Raw genomic sequence first — 22,406 nt, 5'->3', positions numbered from 1 at the left:
TCAAACGACAAGATTTTGGAGAGCAAGTGGTGTGTGTAAGACCCACACATGGCAGACTACTCTGTGGATAAGCAACACCAAATGAGAAGAAATCCAAGGTCAATAAAAACCATTAGCACTTTATATTTACCCAAATATATTTGCCCACATTTACCGAATGTGGTTCTACCATATTTAAAGTATAAATAGCTTACAAGTATGTTTTCTCGTAACATCCAGTTCTTTGCCTGACACAGAATTTATCGTATTGTAATTATTAATTTAATTGTCTGAATCTACTTCTTGTACAGAGAGCCTATTCTGTCTTAAGCACCATGATATCCAGTGTACTCAGCACAGTTCAAAAATCTGATATGTAGTAGGTCCTCATATTAGGTTGAAAGAATGAATGGAAGTATTTATTAATGGGTGAATTTTCCAAGGGGCATTATTATTATTTTATTTACTGAGTGGTTTGCTGTTACAGAGACATACATCAACTAATATCCAGCTTTTCATATATATGGATACTTTGGGAATGCCTTGGATGTTACTGTCCTTCATTTACAGATATTTTCACATGTATCTGTGCATCATTCAGTTTCCAGTATAAAATCATAATGCTTTATTTTGACAGGTTTAGATTGATCATTAGCATCAAGATTGAGCTCAAATATTACCCCCTATACTAAAATTACCTTGATTCTTGCAGCTATAAGTAGCTACCTCTTCTCTGATCTACCACAACACATTATCTAGAACTGTTTTATTGAATTTATTTTCAGATGTTTGCCATGGTTTGATAGTCCAATTATATTTGTACCCCACATTATACTTAGTTCCTCTGACTTGTAAAGTGCTACATAGTAGATCTTCAAATAGTTGTGAAATTTTTTTAAAAGGAAGTTATGATTTTAAAAAAAAAGAAAAACTTCAAATGTATTTTATGCTTACTGAGAACATTTGTCTCCAGCACAGAGTCTGGGGATCCATATCGGCCAGTCACTTGTACCTCAACACTTCCCTTCGTCGAGGAGGAGTACCTCTGAGAGCCTTAGCTCTCCTGTTATAGTATTCACTAGTCAATTAACTAGTTAAGTCATTCATTCAGTGAATGTTTTACTAAGCAACTATTGAACAAAAGTGAATGGAATCATTTTTGTCCTCAAGTAGATCACCGTTTAATCGGAGAAAAGGAAATGTAAACAGATATTCACACAGAAGGTTAATAGCTTTAAGACATGCATAAGATACTGTGAGGTCATGTAAATGGGGCACCTTCGCTCTCTTTTGAGAGTGTTCTCTCATGCTCCCATGACATCAGAAGATATATGCATCCTGCCAAGCCTCCCCTGCTCCCTCATTTTCTCCTTTGCCTTTTAAGAATCACCTCTCAGTTGCTTCAAGCCAGAACAGTCAGCCTTTTAGCTTATTCCTTTCAAAAGAATGATAATCCCTGTCTCAAATGCATCTAAACAAATTAAACTGAGGCTTTTCCTCATACTATTTCATTATTCATACTGAGATGGAATACTGGCATAAATTAAGTAAGGCAACACATTGAAACACAGAATACTTAACAAGTCTCATTAATGAAAATACCCCTACCCCCTGAAAATGTTTAACAGCCTTGTGTGCATTAATAGTAACAGCTGTTTATTGAGTAATTAGTATGTGCCTGTCCCTGTACATTTGTATATGAAGATCTATGATTCCAACCTCACTTAGCTCTTTTAAGTAGTTGCTCTTGTTATCCTGATTTTACTGGTGAGAAAACTGAGGCACAGAGGATTAAACTTCCTCCTTGCTCAAGGTTCAAGTAGGTGGCAAAGACAAAATTCAGCCCCAGGAAGTCTAATTCCAGAGTTTGTACATTTAAGAAGTTTATGTACTCCTCAGTATCCAAGTTAAAAAATTTATCCTTATGGAACACTAAAAAGTATTCATATTTTCTCTGTTTTTATGTGATAATCTTTATTTTAAAATAGATCTTAACTGTGGTCATCGTTTTTGCCTTCAATTTGCATGTACTGGGGAAGTGAGTGGTGATACCAGTATAAATGAATCAACTATGTCAGAAATATAGAATGTTCCTGTTTATTTTTGATGAGTCATGTGATTTCAAGAGGTAAACCTGTCTGAACTGTTTAAATGTTAATAATCTAAGCAATTCTTTTTGAAAAATGAATGCTAACATCTTTGTAATATCTCAGCCAGTCTCTAACAAAGAAAGACCTGGATGCATATTAGAGAACAAATCTCTGCTTAGTGCTCTACTACATGAAAAAAGCCCTTCTCTCTTCTTTTTTCTCTCTCCTTCATTAACCTTATGCTGTTAAGTCTTTTTCTGCTTCTCTCTTCATATAACAGCCATTTTGTCTCAATACAAATCTTCAAATAGGCTTTATCAAAACACTCACATATTGTTTCTTCATCTGTAAAATGAGGCATTGGATTAGATGATCTTAAAGTTCCCTATGGGAAGACTGATCTATCTATATATTTGACGGAGATCCCATTTTATTAAGAAAAAAATAATCTATAACCCAGACACATCATGGCAGTCATTGATGTGGAACATTTTTTATCCAGAATGTAAAGTCTGATTTTATTCATTATTGATTTTTTTAATTCACTAAACAGTTTCAAAGAAAAACATATTAGCTTTACTTCTTTGTGTATGTATGTAATTTGCTTATGTATAAGGGACTATATAAAGTCTATGTAATTTGAAGATCTAAGTGCTTAATCAAGCGATGTTTATTGGAAAATTTATACTAAGTACTGATAACTTGGGACTTTGATTAATTCAGGTCCCAGGAATATGATGACTAAAATACTAGAGACAAGTCCTTGTCCTCTTAAAAGCTATCCACGTACATCTTATGTCTTCCTAAATGTCCTTGACTTTTGACTTGTAAAGCCCCATTCATCTCAACCATTTCCCCACCATAGCAAACTATCACACAAAATTCACCCTCTTGTATTTGTTATGGCACAGTATCTTTGCTATGGAGCAGTACAGATTATTGGCTTTTAGTATTATGATAAATGCTAAGTGAGTTAAGATACTTTTGTATTAGGATTTTTAAAAATCCTTACATGTTTGATCTCTTCAGCACTCAGTGTTTTATTACAAAGTTTGCAAAGCCAAATAGGCCAATCCCCACTGGTTCCGGCCAGCCATACTCCTGTGTCTTGAGTTATAATATCAAGTAGTTACTCCTTAAGAAACTTTCTAGATGTTGTAGACCTAAGGGGAGTGAGTTAAAAAGGAAAACATACTGTCTACTCTTTAGGATCTCATAGAAACAGGTGGGGTGCTGATTAATGAGAATGTTAACAATTGCCTTCTGTGTTGTTGGAGGGTTAATAAGTGAGTAAAGAGTAATGTAATTATATGATGCTGTGAAAACCTGCACCATACTCAAAACAAACGTATGTGTTCTGTTCTTCCAATAATAAGGTATGTATAGTGTTAAAGCAAATAAAACAATGAGATGTGGAAGTATGAAGGTGGAATTTATATTGATTGCGCTTCATTCCAGATCGCGAAACTCTGAAATCCTGAGACCTTGAACTGCCTCCAGTCAGGACACAGCTAGTAGTGGTAGGAAATGGAAAACAGCAATGCACTGAGATTCTCATTATTGATGCTTCCCCAAATGTATGTGCATGGGGATAACTACTGGTTCCTTTAGCCTCCTGGTAGTTTGAATGCCTTGAGATATAGTTGTATTAATCATCAGATTATCATTTACTTATTGCAATAATTGTATTAATAATCAGATTATCATTTACTTATTTTGTTAAAAATTAGGATTCTGTTTTTAAACCCACTGTCAAATGAATGCTCTGTGGTAACTATATGAAAGTAGCTAGAAATAAATGACAACCTTTTACATATTCAATCTTTGGAATGTTATCCTCAAAAGGAGAACTCAATCTCTATATGCTTTTCAAAAGTATTAGGGAATAGAGTCAGCATTTCGACTTAATTTTCTCAATTCTGCTCATTTGCTGATTGATCTAGAATCTTTCTGGGCCCTCCAGAACTTTATGTCTTCATCTGTATCGGTGGTCTACAGATGTCGTGTTGATTATGAAGATTAATGATTTGGTTGTTGAAAAGCCCAATAGCTGAAAGAATCATGAGGATGGAGAAGTTCTCTTGTCCGTTTTAATGATGCAGCTTCTGTAGATTTTTTCTGATGATCTAGAAAACATAATAAACCAGGTGATCTGGTCACACCATAATCATTTTGTCATTGGATTTCTCGAGATTCAAGGTATTATTTTAATACATCTATTAAAAAATTCTTGGGTTTAGGTACCAAATTATCTTTGGGTTAATCTTTAAATAAAAATATGCAAATTCATATTAGCAAATTGGAGCATTTACATTCACAATCCACACAATCTGCTAAATGCCCACATGTACTGTTTTTGCCCTGTTTATTTTCACTTATGACTTGCTGTAGATCAAGAGTTCTCTTATGAACTCTAGCATCCCTATAAAGAATTTTGACTTAAAGTCTTGAGACTAAATAAATAAATAAATAAATAAAGTCTTGAGACCCTATTTTCCACTCCTCCTTGAGCCCGAGTTTGGTGATTTCGGGATTGTGGCCGACAGCGGGGTCTTGAAGTAACCCTCTGCATTAGTTTCCCCATGGCTGCTTGAACAAATTACTTCAGCATTGGTGACTTAAAACACTGGAAATTTTTTCTCTCAAAATCTGGAGGCCAGAAGTCCAATATTAGTATTGCTGAGCTGAAATCAAGATGTATTTCTTCTGGAGGCCCTGGGGGAAAATATACGTCCTTACCTTTACCAGCTTCTGGTGACTGACAACATTTCCTGGCTTGTGGCTGCAACAGTTCCCATGCTCATATTGACTTGTCCTCCTATGTCTGTGTGAACTCTTCCTCTTAAAGGTTACGTGTGATTGTATTCAGGGCCCATCTAAACAATTTCCCTAGCTCAAAATCCTTAACTTAGTTACATCTGTAAAGTCTTTTTTTTTTTAATTTTTATTTATTTATGATAGTCACACACAGAGAGAGAGGCAGAGACATAGGCAGAGGGAGAAGCAGGCTCCATGCACCGGGAGCCCGATGTGGGATTCGATCCCAGGTCTCCAGGATAGCACCCTGGGCCAAAGGCAGGTGCTAAACCACTGCGCCACCCAGGGATCCCCGTAAAGTCTTTTTATTTCCATGTAACGTAACAGTAGCAGGTTTCAGGGATGAGGATGTGGACACCATTGTGGGGAGGGGTCATTATTCAATCCAACACATCATCTTCACCTGTGTACCTACTTTCCATTTCCTGCCTCTCTCCCTTCTCATATCTATGAGCATCCTTAGCCAGACCAAGAAAATACATGAGATGTCCAAAGACTTTACTTTTCTGGCCACTTCTTTACTTTATACTTCAGATGGAACAATTGGACAAATAATATGACAGATCTGGGTGTTACTACTTTATAAGATTGGGTATAACTAGGTCTGTGAACAGTGGTCTGCAGACTTGTATATTTTCTTTGGTGCAGTTCACATAATTTCCATCTTAATTCTAAGGACACTTGCCTAAAGAGACCCAGCCTGCCTTCTTCAGTGTTAACCTTCCTCCATCATTTTGCCTAAGGCAAGGACATCCCAACAGTTCAATGAAATGTCAATCCTCTGTCACACTCCATTCAGGAAAACTGTATGCTGTAGCAGTGGGTCTTGAGTGTTTATTCTTATGCTACATAATGAAGAGGGACATTGCAGAAAGGTGGCTGTGGGGAAAACATCTGGAAGAAATAAATTTCCTAGGATCAAAGGGCTCCGTGTGCAGCCCAGAGGGTCCTCAGGGTGCTCCTCAGAGCAAACAAACAATTCTCCTGATGAGTCACTGCAATTTTTTTCTGCCAAAACCCCACATGTGTTGCAAGATCTCAAGGAAAAGGGGTGGAGTAAGGAGAGAGAAGGAAAATTAAAGAAGGCAAAGCAAGTGATTTTAAAAAGAATTTAACCATATGAATAAAAGAAATCCTCAACACTGCATCACTATATTGCTGCAGAGTAAAAGGAAGTATAACAAAATAGTTTTTAAAACACAAAAAAACCAGCAGGGTAAAGAAAGGATGTTGGGGAAGAATACAACACTATGAAACAACATTTTTTTTTTTTTTGCTCTAATACATGAAAACTGGCAGAGGAGGGTGAAGCCCAGGACTATGTCCCAAACCCTAGCCAGTGGCATTTTACTGAGAAAAAAAGTTACTTATGAATCAGTACAGCCATGCTTTGTTCTGCATGAGTGTTTTAATAGAGCGAGTGTAATATAAGGATCAGGTGGGCTCGTGGGAATGGAACAAAAGGTTTTGTAAAATTAAAGCAAAATAATTATAGCTCTAGGTGCAAAGCGAGCATACTCCAGCAGTTGATAGCAAGGACCTGCTCAGAATGGAGAAGGGAGGGGGCATGCTGGAAGTTTTTTCTATTTTTTTTATTCACTAACAAAGGCTTTTAATAGGTAACAGTTGTAAAGCGTCTTTGAAAGTAATTAATGCACCCACACAAAAATTTATTAAAATGAAAATTTAAGGAATTGTCTAAAGTGAATTAATTAACAAAAAAAGAACATCATGCCTTTCTTATTTTTTAAAGAAGGAGAGGAGGTTAAGCAAAGCAGATTTTTGTGAGATTGGATTTTAAAACGTTCCTGGTTTATTTAGTACCTGAATAGCCCTAAAAAAAGAGAGTTGGCGGGATTTATTATCCATCACCTTTAGAAATACTAAATTGGGACAGACATAAAATGGGGATTAATTTGCTGTGTGTGAGCCTCAAAGTCCCTCAAAATTATGATATTTCCTTATAAAATGACCAAAGTTTTTAATAAGTTTTCAGAGGTCTGTGGGAAGCAGAATGTAATGTTCACAAGAAGAGGGAGGTGTGTTTTTTTTCTCCAGTGGCCTTCTCCATACTGCTTTGCTCTTAACCACACCAGTACAACTGTGCTTCCTGTTGTGGCCTCGTGGAATACAAAAGGAAAGCTGCACAGTGTGTCGTTAGTAATTTTTAGTATATTTTCTGTCTCTACAGAAAAAAACAATTAACTGCATTTATCCTGTTTCTACAAGAATTTTTAATCACTATATTTGTTTTTCTTCCTATCTTCTTTTGTATTATTTCATACTGTGATATAATTATAAAGTAGGATATGAACAACCTGCTGAGAATTTACCCTTTACCATGAGAATCATTTCTAGTTGATTACAAAAGTATCCATTTTCAGCTTGTTGTTGTTATACCTCAAAGAGTTTGAGGTTATGAACTTGAGTAAATCTTCAAAAGTCAAATTCTAAACCTTCCGTGCTAAAAAAGTCATTGGAACTTATTGCCTTTCTTCCAATGTCGTTATGTTCTGTTGAGGCCACAATCTGGATGTACAAAAGATGTGAATAAGAAAGAAAATTAATTTTGGAAGGTACTTTGAAAAATACCTCTGGTGATGCCATATAAAAATACATGATTGTAGTTTTGAAAATGATTTCCTTTAAATGTATATGACAACTTATGTAGCACATCTTAGTATACATATGATCTGTGAATTTTGGATATGCTCAGATTTTCTTTACTTCCTTTTCATTGTCTCTTAAATGACCACCATCATCATGTTTCTATAAACCCTTGACTATTCTAAGATTTTTATTTTTATTTTTCAAGACAGTTGATTTAGTTGGTATGAGTAATGTAACATTATTAGGATAGTACTCTTGCCTGTGGGGAAAAGGCATATTTGTGAAGCTTCTTGGTGAGGACACTTGGCACTTAGATACACACTGCTCATGATCTTTGTCCTTCAGTCCTGTGTTATTTCACTTCCTCTTAGGATATGACTATAAAAAAGAAAATCAAGAAAAGAATGTGTTTGTAATATACTAAGAATCTATGGTGTTCATAATAGTGTTCCAACTCTTTACCATACAATTTTAAACTATGGTATCTACCAGCCATTGAATTGGAATGGTATGTTACTTTTCTATTGCTGTTGTAACAAATGACCACAAATTTAGCAGCTTACAATACCACAAATGTATTATTTCATGGTTCTACACACCAGTTTGGGTTGACTCAACAGAAGTCTCTGCTCCAGATTTCATGAGATGAAAATTAAGATGTCAGATGGCTGGCTTCTTCATTGAAAGCTCTGGGAAGAATATACTTCTAAGCTCATTCAGTTCCTTGTGGTAGTAGGACTATGATCCCCATCTCTTTATGGCTGTCAGCAAGAGGATATCCTTAGCTTCTTGCACACAGGTCTCTGCATCTCAGTGCCAGCAAGAATGCCTTGAATCATTATCACACTTGGAATCTCTCTGAGTTCCCCTTTACTGTATTTTTTTTTCCCAAATTCTAGCCAGAAAATGTCCTCTGCTTTTAAGGTAATTAGACTGGACCCATCTAGATAACCTAGTATATTTTCCTTATTTTAAGGTCCATAATCTTAATTATATTTGCAAAGTCCCCTTTCCGTGTAGCATAGCATTTTGCCATGTACTAGAGGTTCTGGGTATTAGAGAATGGACACTTTTGGGGTACAATTATTTTGCCTACCACAGAGGATTTCTAGAAGAATGGGTCACCTCTTATACATTTCTAGAGTACTCTGAGTATTCTTTTTTTTTTTTTTTGCTCCAGAAGTAGAAGAAAAGACTCAGTGTGAATACTTAGAAAATCTGTTAGTACATTTTCTCCTAACAACTTAAATATTGACCCCTTCTATATCTCATGGAATTTCATAATAGCGTTTTTTTTTTTTTCTCACCTGATAATTAGAACAACTAGGGCACAGGAAACCAAGCTGACCATTAAGCTAAGCTAGAGGTGTTCTGGCTTGTGGTACAGATTTTATTCAACATTAGCCTTTTATTCTCCACAAAGCATGCTAGAACCATAGTGGTAGCCCAACTGGGAAAAGGAAGTAAGCCAAAATTGAGTGAACCAGGAATGGGATTACTGAAATATGGTAGACATGATTTACACAGGAGGGCTGAGATAAATGCAACTACAACTTGCCAGGAAATAGAAAAATCTCAAGTCTCTCACTGGTATCTAAGAAAGTGTGCCCTGGTAAGTCCAGGCATGACACAAGGCAGACTGAAATTAGTCAGATAGATGGCAGCATTTCAATTCAGGGATTGCCAAGGGCTAAGGATATAGTGGTAGGAATCCAAGTTAAATAAGGACCTCAGTTTACAGCTGAAATTAAAGAGGAAGGTTCTAGCACCCCAAGGAAAGGGGGCCGGAAGTAAACCTTTTGATAAGTTTACTTATCAAAAGGAAACAAGGTCAAAGAGAGATAAGGGAGAGTAACTGGGGATGAGGTTCATCTACATTTCATATTTTTTAGGGGTGCCTGGATAGCTCAGTTAGTTAAGTGACTGACTCTTGATTTCATCTCAGCTCATTATCTCAGGATCATGAGATCAAGTCCCATGTCCCCTCCATGCTGAATGTGGAGCCTACTTAAGATCCTGTCCTCTCTCTTCCCAGCTCAGGTGCATGTACACTCACACACACATACACTCTCTCTCAGGGGAAAAAAAAAAAAAAAAGGATATACTTCACAGCTTTTCTCCAGGTGAGTTTTGATATCTGGGATGTAAGAGAGATTTGTAAATTATTTGTCAACATGTGCCACTACTGAATGCAAGATTAATAGCAAAGTGCGAGTTTAACTTGACAGTATTGTTTTCAAATAGGATGACTAAGTACACACTGATTCTCACACACATATGCCTGGACACCCACATATACATGTATCCATTGTGGAGAGTTTACATAACGTATTCAGTATACATTTAAATATATCTGTGGGCATCCCTAAAATAGCTAATATACTTACCTTTTCACTCTATTACATCTGCCAAATCCTGGCATGGGAAACAAATGTCATGGATATGAACTCATTTGAGGGTATGTAGCATTTCCCTCATTTTTAAAGTAAGACAACATACATGTCTAAGTGAGTTATATGTAATGAGTGTATTTTGAGTGAAGTATAGAATAGGAGAAAAATTTAAATACTGAGGTTCTAGTCTTGGCTTTGCCACATATTACATATATGATACTAAACATGCAATTTAATCATTTTTAGCCTCAGTTTTATCAGTTATAACATCAAGATATCTCTCCTGTTTACTTTCCAGTGTTGATACCCAAATCAGAGAAGCTAAAGATACCTTAAGGCATTTAAAGATTATGAAGTACTATGAAAATTATTATGTTTCAAACAAATATAAACAATTCTCATTATTGCAGTTATGGCATGGTCCTTGTCTTCAAATATATACAGTCTAATTAATATGTTGAAATTAGTTTATTATTCCTTTTCCACTTTCACTGCTAAGTCTTCATGTCATTTCTTGTGTGTCTGGTGAGTTGCTATTCACAATATTAAATAGCACTGGTTTTCAATGCTATTGTATATGTGAGAGCTAATGTTTAAAATCAGGACAGTATTACATGTCAGTGCATTACCAAAAGCAATTAACAAAGAGGAATGTAAAATTAATGATTAAAAACATGCAGAATCACTATAATATAATTTATGCTTTTCTTTATTTTTGTTAAATAGTTCATTAGTCAGGTCATAATTTTCTGTGTTCTAAGTTCCAAAAATAATGAAAAGAATAAAAAGCTTAAGAGTTGACTTGGGAACAAGGGACACCTTTTTTACATAGCTGTTAGTTGGTCAGTTATATTTCCCATTTCTCCGTGTCCCTATCCTCATTTATTTCAGCTGGGTCCTGATTCTAGAGCCAATGGTTCTTTACAGTGAATTAATTGATGGTTGGAGGACAGGGATCAGTTCAGAGTTTATATGAATCCCTTGAAAATATATGCAAAAATACTTTATATGTGTGTATATGAATATGTGTGTACTTTATATGCATTTGTAAATGTGCCCTTTCTTTCTCCCTAGGAGAGGTTCATAGCTTTTTTATTCTCAAAGGGGCACATGAACTTAAAAACGCTTGGACCCGCTGCATTACAAATTTTATACCTAAGTGAATATTAACTGAAAGGAGAAATTTTCTTCCCCCATCATCTTTTCAACTAGCGCAGTTGTGTTCCAAACATTCAGACTGAGTAGGTAGTGAGGGAGGAATATTAGAGGGCCAGCCACTAAGAAAGGGTTGAAAGAGTATCTCTATTAGTGATTTTTCCCTCTTTCCTTCTTTCCCATTTTCTCACCTTCTTACTTTCTTGCTTTTATGCTCACTCAATTATTTACCTTTCTTCCTTCCCCCCTTCCGTCCCCCTTTCTTCCTTCCTTTTCTTCCCTCCTTCCTTCCTCCTTCCCTTCATCCCTCCCACCCCCCATGGCCACTTCCTTCCCCTTTCTCTTTTCAATTCCTTCTCTTCAGAGGAGAAAACTTAAGTAGGCATTATTTTGAGTAAGGGCCAAAATCATTATTTAATGCTGTAAAATTATGTCTTTCCTCATCTCCTTCTCATTTCTTCTCCCATTGATGTGACTTTATACATTTTGCTACCATCTCAGTTTGGAGAGCATTCTTTCCTATCCATCAGAAGTAGTCATACTCTGCAGAAGGCATTTCTATAGCAGAAATAATTTACAAATCAGTATAAAGAAAAGGCAATACCTACATAAAAAATATCCCTCACCTTCCTTTTCGACATTTTTGCTCCCTATTTGAACATCATTATCTAAGCTAAAATTTCCCCCATGAAAAAAATAAAACAAATAATTAAACTGATTTGTGAATTGTTTAACATAGAAAATAGATTAAATTAAACTGTAATTCTTCTATTTAATGATATAATTGAGTTATTTTTGAGATGTGGACAGGGCCAGCTCCAACTTCTAGGAAGAATAGAAAAAGATTACAGTTTTGACCATCCTGAGTAACAACTTCCTATTACTATAAAGAGTGACTAGCTCTCTTCACTTTCATTTCATCCAAAAACATCTCTGTGTGATCATTAACTTTTTTTAGAGAGAGAATGAGTTTGGGAAAGAAAGAAAGAAAGAAAAAGATGATTGTTATTATGGATTTCTGTTGGCAGTTGAAAATGTTGCTGTGCAGAGTTTTCCCTGCACTCTGGTCTTGTAGGATTTGAATTTTCCAGTTGGATTGACTTGGCTGTCAAAAAGTCAAGTTGATTTTTCTTTCCCCAGATTAAGTTGATAATTGGCTGAATAAAATGTTAGGAACAATTAGGAGAGGTAGGATTCTAAATCCACTTAACACAACAAACAAACTTTATGGGACTAGTTTGTCCTTGTTCATTTTTATTTTTATTTTTGTAACTTCTCCAGGGAACATATTGTATAAAGTTATACCTTCCTGTTCCATGAAGTATTTCTTCCTTGACCTACCTACCATAGCTGCTTAGTTTATACTTAAAGAGAAAAAAAGTTTCCATTCTACAATTGAATCCTTTTGAAGAAAAATCAAGGTACATTCTTTCTTTTTCACACAAAAACATTTAGAGCACTAGTTTTAAAGAAAGCTTAATTCTTGGGCTAGATGTTTTTGACTCTCTTCCTGTTCAGAATACAGGAGGACTACTCTCTCTTGTCTTTGTTACCACCTGCAGGACTTTTTATCATTTTCATACCCATTTCAGATTGTTTTATTCTCAATATCAGCTAGCTTTCTTTCATGTTCCCTTCACTATTGTTTCTACTCTTCCTTCTTACTCTTCCTTTGCCTCAGTTTCCTTATTTTTCCCCAGTCTTCCTCATACTTAGAATTGTCTATAGCTTCTCATCTGCATGAATGTCTCTTACTTTTGATCTAAACTCAAATTCCATTTCTTAATAGATCCTTTCTATGTAGGGCAGCCTCTTCTTTACCAATAACTTCTCTTGGTATCCATTACACCCTCATTAGGTTATGTATTTTAAACAAATAAATAAAAGTAAGTTAATATTTATTTACCCCGCTAAAAGAATGCTCATTAGAGATTGAGGACTCTTTCTTTGGTGTCTTCTATAGAGTGCATATCGCTCTGTCCTTTTAGTGAGGAGACAGAATTCAACACATAAGAAGTACAAACATAATTTTTTGTGTACAGCTCTACCACACTGATTTCTGAGATATTCAAATATAGGCATGTTTGCAAGGTGTACATAGCTCTCACTCTTGTATACTTCATCCCTCCCCTACCCTCTGTGTCTCCTCTTCATTCAGAGATACAGGGTGATTATTGCCTATAGTTATCATTATGCTTTTTTCCCATTTAACATGAATGGACAGTCCCAATAACTGCTACTGTGTATTAAGAAAGAATAAATTGGTTCCAAGGTAAAGTCTCACAGACGAGCAAAGATGAATTTGGGCAATAATGTATACTTTATAACACTATTTTAAATTTTTCAAGGATTCTGTTTTCTCTTTTGTGGGTTCTTGACCATGTTAAATTGAGATAGGCCTATAAGTGAATATGAGCATACCAGATAATTGAGGTATTAACGTATTGTTTTCTTATGACAATTATGAAAACTAAAGAAACATATCTGATTTAAAAAGCAATATATCTGATAAAACTATGAGAAATTGAATTATCTTGACTACTAGTTGCCCAAGATTTTACCCATTAATGTAGGAAAATCAAGGTTCTATTCTTAGAATCCTATAAGGTGTGAAATCTGAGTAGAAAGGAATTATGCTTTGTGTGACTGACATAGTGTCATACTGAAAACATCCAATAAACATAATACTACCGTAGAAATATATTGAAGTCAAATGCTGTGATTGGAAACATGCACATTCAGTTTTTAGCAGGTAGTCCTCCTAAGCAGGATGAAGGGCCTGCTCCCCCAGGTGCAGGCCTACCAGGAATGGCCCATGTGGTTCTCAGGGCACCATGCTGATGAGCCACCCACTGTGGCAGGCTCCAATTCTGGCAGGCATAGCCAAATCGGTGCTTTGATCCTTGGAGTGGCTCCTGCTACAGTGAGTGCCTCTATTTGGTTTGCCCCTCCCCTTGGTCATTACTGCGCCCACCTGGCACTATAGGACAAAAAAAATGAGAGGTGGGAGGGGTGGTGAGGGGACACTTCAGAAACACAGCTCTGCCAAGTATGAAAAGCTGCTTAAACAGTTCTGGTTCTACGAGCACATGTATAACATTTCTGCCAACCCATTAGTGAATACATTTTATTTTCTATATCATTCAACAGTCTGCTGAAAATCACTTTCCTTGATACTGTTTTCTCATTCCTGGGGTCTAGGATCTACCATAAAATGTAGCCACACAAATAAAAGGATTTCTCCCATTCGTAAATAGTCTTGTTTCTTACATATCTGAATATGCTTGGAAACATTTACTTCATTTTATGCCTCAATATTTTAAAATCAATTTCTCTGCTATATTTGAAAATCAGTTTTAGTGGCTTGATGATATTGGTCATATTTTCACATTGTATGAAATTTTTGTTGAAAGTTTTAAAAGATTATGCAATAGTTTTTCCATTGCAATATGTTGTTTGATGGAAAATGTAAACATCATTCTACCCATTTGATTGCTGAAAAAGTAGAGGCACTGACGTGCTAAATATGTTACTTAAGATTATACAGGGTGTTGGCATCTGCCAATTTGATACTGGTAGAGTCATTCAGATATTTTGCAATTGAGGGTTTTAGCTTAGGCTCTATGAGATGATTAAAATATTGAATCTACATTATCTTCATTTAGGAAATATAGATAAGAAGACAAAAAATTGAGGGGCACCTGGATGGCTCAGTGAGTTAAGCGACTGACTCTTGATTTCCACTCAGGTCATGATCTCAAGGTTGTGAGATCAAGCCCCACATTGGGCTCTGCACTGGGGCGGAAAGTCTGTTTAAGGATCCCCCGACCCCCACCCCAGCCCTCTCCCCACTCTCTCAAATAAATAAATAAATAAATAAATAAATAAATAAATAAATCTTTTTTTTTTTTTTAAAAGAAGACAGAAAATTGAGGCATAGGAAGATATTAAATGACTTGTAGCAAATCACATAACAAGGTCACAGGAAAGCTGATAAGATCTTGGACTCCTTCACTCTGTATACTAGCCAGGACTAGTTTTCTGACAAGAAACATTTTTCTCCTTCAGGGATTCCCAATTTTCACATTTGTAAAGGTTGGAGATTTTCACCGAGAAAGCAATGTCTCAAGGGACTAGGAACTTTTGAAAAAATTTAAGGTTTTTAACCTCAGCCTAGTACAGCCAAATATACTGATCAACATTTAACAATTTCAGAATGTTAGAATTCTAAGATTCTTGTTTAGACAGAAATCTAAATTTGCAACTGAAAGTAAGTCATCTTTCTCCTCCTTCATTATCTGCTTGTCACTAAGTAAAACATTTAGTTATTAGGTGTTTATATATGTATGCAACAATTCATGTTTGTTAGCTATAAAATATATGGGATTTATTTGGGAAAAGGTTATAAAAAATATCATCTACTTTGAGATGTTTCTGTAATGACTTCCACTTGTCATCATTTTCAATCAGAAAATTTAATTTCCCTATTTGGGTCTTGGAGACTCAAGCAGTAAGGAAACAGAGACCCAACCAGACCAAAATTTTACTAAGTCATTGTTAACCAATCTAAGGAAAGAGCACATAAGGTAGTCTTCCCTGCTTTAACTTTCTACTAATTAGGATTTCCAGTAGAGAAGTGAACAGATTCTAGAAAGCTCTGATTGCCCAGGTTAGTGTGGCAGTCTCTATGCTCACTAACTCATCTGCTACTTTTCCCATACAAACTGGATCTTAGCCAGAGGCCATAGAATAAACACCAATAATGCAAAGTCTAAGCAGTCCCTTATCCCAAAGAAATCCTCAAAGGAGAAACTTCACATACACATTCAAGTAAGTGAGAAGAGCCCTTGTGAAGCCCCTCCAATGACTCCTACATGAAGAAATCTGCATTTCACCTAAACCAGCGTTGCCACCATCAGTAAATATGTGTTCCAATAATATTTGCTCCAATAGGACAGGAAATGGAGATGGCTGGACTTAATCAAGGTCCAAGAGAGAAGGAAGTATGTGGAGAGGACATCAGAGTGCCTGGAGTTGAAGAATACTGGTAGTTAGTTAAGTTAGCAGCATCGGGTTATCTGAGGAAAGAAAGTGTATGATTGTGCTGAGTGCTGGCTTCCCCAGTGATTGCCAAATAGGCTTTTCCATCTCCATGAAATAAATGTAATATTGTATTAATCACTTGGAAAAGTAAGTTTTTCTATTATTAACTGGTAAACTCCCATGTCATCTATTTTTCTGTCAGCTATTTTCTTAAACACACCATTCAGCTATATTATAAACATTCCCAAAGGAAATTCTGCAGGATTAGCAACTCCAATCTGCATTAGCTAAGACTTATTTACATTTATTGTCTAAGACAGCCTTAGATAATATATGTGTTATTTGGTCCAGAAATAGTAAATCTTAGTTGTATCTGATAGACATTAACTCTGGATACTTGGAATGCCATATATTGTGCACTTATTCAGAGCTAGTTTCTATGCTATGCACCTTATGTACATTATCCCCTCCAATTTTCCTAACACGCCATTTTAGAGATGAGAAAATTGAGCCTCAGAGAACCCTAAGGAGTTTGGGAGTAAGTGGCCAACCTAGGATTCAAACACAAGCCTCTCTGACTCAAAGACCTCTTCCCCTCTTTTAAAACCACTCACTTAATCTGCTTCTAAAAATGGGGAAGATTCTGAATTACCTTCTACAAGTCTATGGAGTTTTAATAAAGGGAGATTGGGGCTGCCATAGCATATGGTTTTATGGTGCTAGCTTTTAATCACAATAAAACATGCCTGATTCAAGCCTATTGTCAGTCTCTCAGTGTAACCTACAAGCCTATTGATACCATCAACACAATTTTCTAGTCTTATTTAGTGAGACATGCCTTTACAACATATACGGTTTAGCTTAATTCTCAAATTAACCTCAAAACCACCTGAATTTTGCTAGATTGAAAATAATAACATAAGCCTACATGTGACTATGTAACTGTGAGATAGTGGGACTGATTTTGGGTGGGTATTATTGGCACTGGCCTGGTTATTTAGAATGAATCCGTGTAGTGCATATTCAGATTCACTACCGATGAGTTTCATAATCTGTTAAATGGAGATGATACTAGTACCTATTTCATAATATCAGTGTGAAGATTAGATGAGATGATAATATATATAAAGTCCTTAGATCAGTTCCTAACAAATAATAAGCACTCAGTGAGTAATAACTATTACTGTATATGAGCATTACAGAAATCAAAACCAACCAATTGCTAGTTAAGTACTTGGTACATAGCAAAAGCTCAATAAATATATATTGAATGTATTAATACATTGTATCAGTCCTTCAAACTGGGCTGTGTGTTACTTATCTATGGTAAATGCAGTATTATGCCTCCTACTATTGAATTTAATAATAAAATGTTAAGGGACACCTGGGTGGTTCAGCGTTTGAGCGTCTTGCCTTCGGTTTAGGTCGTGATCCCGAAGTCCCAGGATCGAGTCCCACATCTGGCTCCCTGCATGGGGCTTGTTTCTCCCTCTGCCTGTGTCTCTGCCTCTCTCTGTGTGTCTCTCATGAATAAATAAATAAGATCTTTAAAAAGAAAATGCTCAATGTCATTAAGAATCATGCACAATTTGCAGAAGCATTTATTGATTCTGAAAGAGTCTTTTTGGGGGCCTGGAGGTGTCATTTCTTTTCCTCGAGACTTCCACCCTTAGTACTATATGGCATGCCTTTTGTGATTAGAGTTATATATGTGACTACCACACAGATATAGATTTTCCCCTTCCTTTAGCAGTCATGTAGATATGATTTATCTTGTGGTACCATGAAAACAGAAGCTGTACAAGTATGTATAGTAAAAGAAGACAAATGACCTGGGAGAAACAAAAAGGCAATGTGTGTCATGAATGCTTCTTACTCGTCTGACCCAACTGAAAGTAACACACTGAAAGTAAGAAAGACATATCTTGTCACTATTTGTTCCAGTTCTGGAGATGCTGCATACTTTTCTGATGACGTCAAGGTATTATAGTTTGGGGGAGCTTTTTTTCCTTAGGAAATTTATTTTGAAATCCTGAAATGTTTGCTGTTAGGGATGTGAAATTATCATGCTTTAAATACCACAGTATCTAACTGGTCATCTAATTCCAGTAAAAGTTTTAGCAAGGGTTCAAAGGTTTGCCTTTTCCTAGAACATTCTTCCTACCAATGATATTCCCACTCCACCTTGAGAAATAGTCTGCGTATTACTTCTAGGAGTACTGCCTCCTACTTGTATGCATATTTGTGTCATTGCGCTTGATATATTGCATTCTTGTGTTTTCTGTTTAGATATATATTTTCTCTTTCAGAACCTAGTGACTAAATTGTGAGCTTCTTGAAGACAGGGGCTGTGTGTTTGTTTTTAATCTCTGGATACCCAGTATTACTCAGTGGTTCCTAGAATAAATTAGGTAGTCAACAAATATGTATCCAATAAATTAATGAACTTGCAATCATACACACACACACACACACACATTAGATCAGGGTCATGCATAAAATTTTCTGTCTTTGCATGTTTCTCAACCACTTATGAATGCTTTAACTTGCTTATGAACAGATCAGTGTTTCTGAGTGCTTTAGTCACGTTGAAGGAAATTTTCTAATCTTTGAAAAAAACTGTTTTTACCTGTTCATATTCTTTGTTTTTACTCTGAGCAGTTCTTTTGCATGTGGACTCAAGTGTGCTGTCAAGTTCTCATTACTTGGTTGAACTACACAGACATGGTTATGAATCTTTGTTTTTATTTGCATGCTATATGTTTGGTGGCTTTGTTCAAGCACATTATCTATATGTTAAAAAAAAACGCATGTGCTTCATTGGAAAAGTCTTACTTCTATAAAAAATTCTCAGCATTAAATACCATGGTTGGCATATAGTTGGGATTCGATAAATGTTTGTGGAATGCATGAACAAATCAGCCATTACTATTAACTGTTTTGAGGATGAGGTATGAGATTTCTTTTAAAAAGACTAAATGAAATGCCCAGCAGAACAAGAGTGAATAAGAGCGAATCTGATACTCATAATTCTTACCTCTGTGTTTCTAGACTGTCACGCAGGCTCACTGAGAAGTGCCTTGTATGTCTGATTTCTCAACTTCACCCTGCAGTAAACTTTTGCAATCTGGAGGCTAGAGACCTCTTTTGTAAATGTTGTCTGCCCGAAGTGCGTTGGCACGGAGGAGGCCTTAGCAGATAAAGTGGAAGAACATATGGCTCCCATCTGAATACAAATTGGTGGACATAACGTGGTAATTCAGCTGAGATGTCCTCTATATTGTAAACTGAAAGAGTATGATTAGAGGTGTTTATAAACGGCGTCTGATTTCCCCCACACACACCCCTCTCCACCCCCTTCTACTGTAGTTTTATCGGCCTGAATCATAGCCATCCAGCGTCCCAGTCTCACTGTGTTATTTGTTAAAATGGCCAGCGTGAGGAATTATTAATTAAAGCTAACAAATCACCCTGACGAGCTGTGCCCTGGCATGGCTGAGGGTTGATTGGCGAAAGTGTTCTCCTTTGGAGAAAAGACTTTTTGTGCTCGTGACGCAGTCAGGGACGGATTATTGAATATGCAAGTTAGAAGAAAAATCACAGGACAAGCAAATTGAGTATTTACTGGCAAATAATTGCTCTCTTAAGCTGTGGCTCTCTTCCTAAATTCTTAACATTCCCGAGGGTTAGAAAGAAACACAGAAAAATGCATCGGTACAGAGTACATTTCAAAAAAAATACATAGACTGATGTTTCAGACTTGTGCAGGTAAGTGTGATTGTGTGTGCATGGAAAGTGAAAGAACAAGGGGATGCAAGGGAAAATGGGGGTAGTTTTTAATCTGGTGGGTTTTTACAAATCAATTTGTTGTTTATTGGAATACTGCTCGGCATATTTCTAAGTTGACTGAGAATTTAGTTTCAGTGCTGCATTTACTGTGAAAGTTAGAGAAAGGAGAGGATTTTCTCAGAGTTACTTTATGTCTTTATCAGCAGAAAGATATGTTAATGTTTTGCCCCAATAATAGTTACAAACTTTGCTCGGTTATTTGTGGATATATGTATAAAATTATTCCCTGAGTTAGAATTCTTTAGTTATTCTCAACATTTAAACATGACCTGTTTAACGGTGTCCCAAACACATTTGGGTACAACTGTTGCATTTATTTTCCCAAGTAAACTCAGTTTTCCATTTGTACCAGGCTAGTCCTTGTTCAGAATTTCGAAAAGGACATTACAGTTCTGGAATAGTTACTTAAACTTCGGGCTTCTGTAATAACTAAAGTGTCCTTATTATCAATTGTGTGGTCTTTTTATCTGAAATGTTGATCAGAGTACTGAGTTTTGTGGACATTGTGAAGTAAGTGAGACTAGTTTATAAAGGTTATTTCAAAACCAAACTTAAACACATCAAAATGTAAGGGTGGAAATAAAGGCTCATTCTATCTATAAAATATAGACAGTAAGAAACAAAGATACTCTCCTAAGTATAGCTAGGTTATGTGAACAGCATTATCAAAACATGCATATCCACTGAGGATGAATTTCATATTCTATGAAAACCTAGAAAATTTGCTTTCATTGACAACAAGCTGTTTTTGAAATGAGAATAATTGGCTGGCGAAATAGCATTTTAGGGTTATAATAACTATGAATAACATGGATTTAAAACAAAGGCATAAACATAATTTAAACTAAATTAACTAATTAATAATTGCAAAGTGCTTTAACAATAAAACATCCACATGATAGTAATAATAGTCAGAATAATAATAAAAATGAAAAGTCTGGCAGTCACCCAGAAATTAGATCAGATGACTTTCATAAAGTTTTAGAGAATCAGAAATTTAAAATATAAACATATAAAACATATTTTACCATCTAATCTATTCCTTGAACCATGCAATACCGTGCTGGTCAGGATTTTTCCCTACTATATCCTATTTTATTAAAAAGTATAGTTTGTCTTAGTATGTAGAATAGAGCTCATAAAAAAGTTTAGAAAATGTATTTTTTAAGGTTTAATTCCCGCTGGATAACATTCTGTCCTCAGATTTCCTCCTTAAAGTTTCTTGTGACTATTTGAGGGCACAATTTGGTCCATTATTTTGAAATAGCAAAGGGGGCATTTAAAGCATATGTTCAGAGACTAAACCATCTGCCGGCTTTATTATGAATACCGCAGAATATGAGGACTTGGAAAGGCTCAAAAATTGAACCAGAGTTCTATGCAAGATTTAAAAAAAAAAAACTACAGCACTTTGATTTTAAAAAGTGTTTTGCAACCATTTACTTTTGCTAAGTATTTCATTAGTTTTCTATGGGAGAATACTGTTATCACACCCTTTTGATATACAAGGAATGCATGGCAAGTGTAGTTGAGTGACATGAACCTATGGAAAGGTAACGGTAATATTTTCTCTCTGATTTAACCCACTAAATTTAATCGCCTTTTGGAATCTGAGGTTGACTTGTCAATAGTGAAACTCTCAGTGAGTTGGAGAAACATAAAATGGTGACTGCTGGAACAAAAATGAAGTCCAGCTGCTAGCTTCTGGACTATATATAAATGAGTTGCAAGAGACATGCAGAGGTCAGACTAAAGAGCACTTCTGTAATCCAGTTGTGATATAATGGAAGTATGAATCAACTATTGGTTGCCCATGCTGGAGGGGGTCCCCTCCCCCCGAAACAAGCATAACTTGATGTTATTCCAGGGTACTACTATATTCCTTTGGTGTCTGGAAGGATAAGAGATCTAGAAATTAATATAAGAACAAAAATCATATTTAAATCCCAAACGCAATAGAAAGCCATCAGAGAAAGACAAATCAAGATGAGTAGCATCGTTAAGATGTCTAGTGCTCAGTTAGAGTTCTCTTAACTTTACCTAGATTTTACTAAAATCAATCTGAGACTAGCTGGATCATTATTAGAGAAAATGCAGAAAATAGACTAAACCAACTTAAGGAAGGGCTTTCAGGGTTGAAATGACTTATCCCTCTTTGTTGATTTAATGAAAATTATTTAATTAAAAAATAATAATGGACACAAAGGACTGTAGTGTTTGAAGAGTGTAAGTAAATGTCTGTGTGCATGTTTGAAATATGTAGGTGAATAATACATGAAACCACACATATTATTACATGTATATGTATATAATTTTTAAAACAAAAACATTTTCAGAATTGTGCACTTTGTTAGGCTGATTGAGCCTAGGACTGTCTCTTGTACAGTCAGTCTAAAGACTGAACACACATATATTAACATAGCTAGAGTTGGCTTTCGCTACTTGAAGGATGTCAGATTTAATGATTTGG

General features: G+C 35.8%; 1 protein-coding gene across 34 annotated transcripts in view; it reads left to right on the top strand.

Moving 5' to 3' along the window:
- ZBTB20 (zinc finger and BTB domain containing 20) overlaps nt 1–22,406 on the top strand; it is a 773,610-nt gene that overhangs the window by 322,134 nt on the left and 429,070 nt on the right. For 2 of the 34 annotated variants that reach the window (XM_049105223.1, XM_049105220.1), the window contains exon 1: nt 19,502–19,855. The exons of the other annotated variants lie outside the window; for them this stretch is intronic. The gene's annotated coding sequence lies outside the window, so the exon portion shown is untranslated. Of the gene's footprint in view, nt 1–19,501; nt 19,856–22,406 lie in introns of those variants that run through there. 34 annotated transcript variants of the gene reach the window in all.

This window comes from Canis lupus, chromosome 33, assembly GCF_003254725.2.
Source record: "Canis lupus dingo isolate Sandy chromosome 33, ASM325472v2, whole genome shotgun sequence".
Lineage (NCBI taxonomy): Eukaryota > Metazoa > Chordata > Mammalia > Carnivora > Canidae > Canis > Canis lupus.
This window is presented reverse-complemented; position numbering and strand designations above follow the sequence as displayed.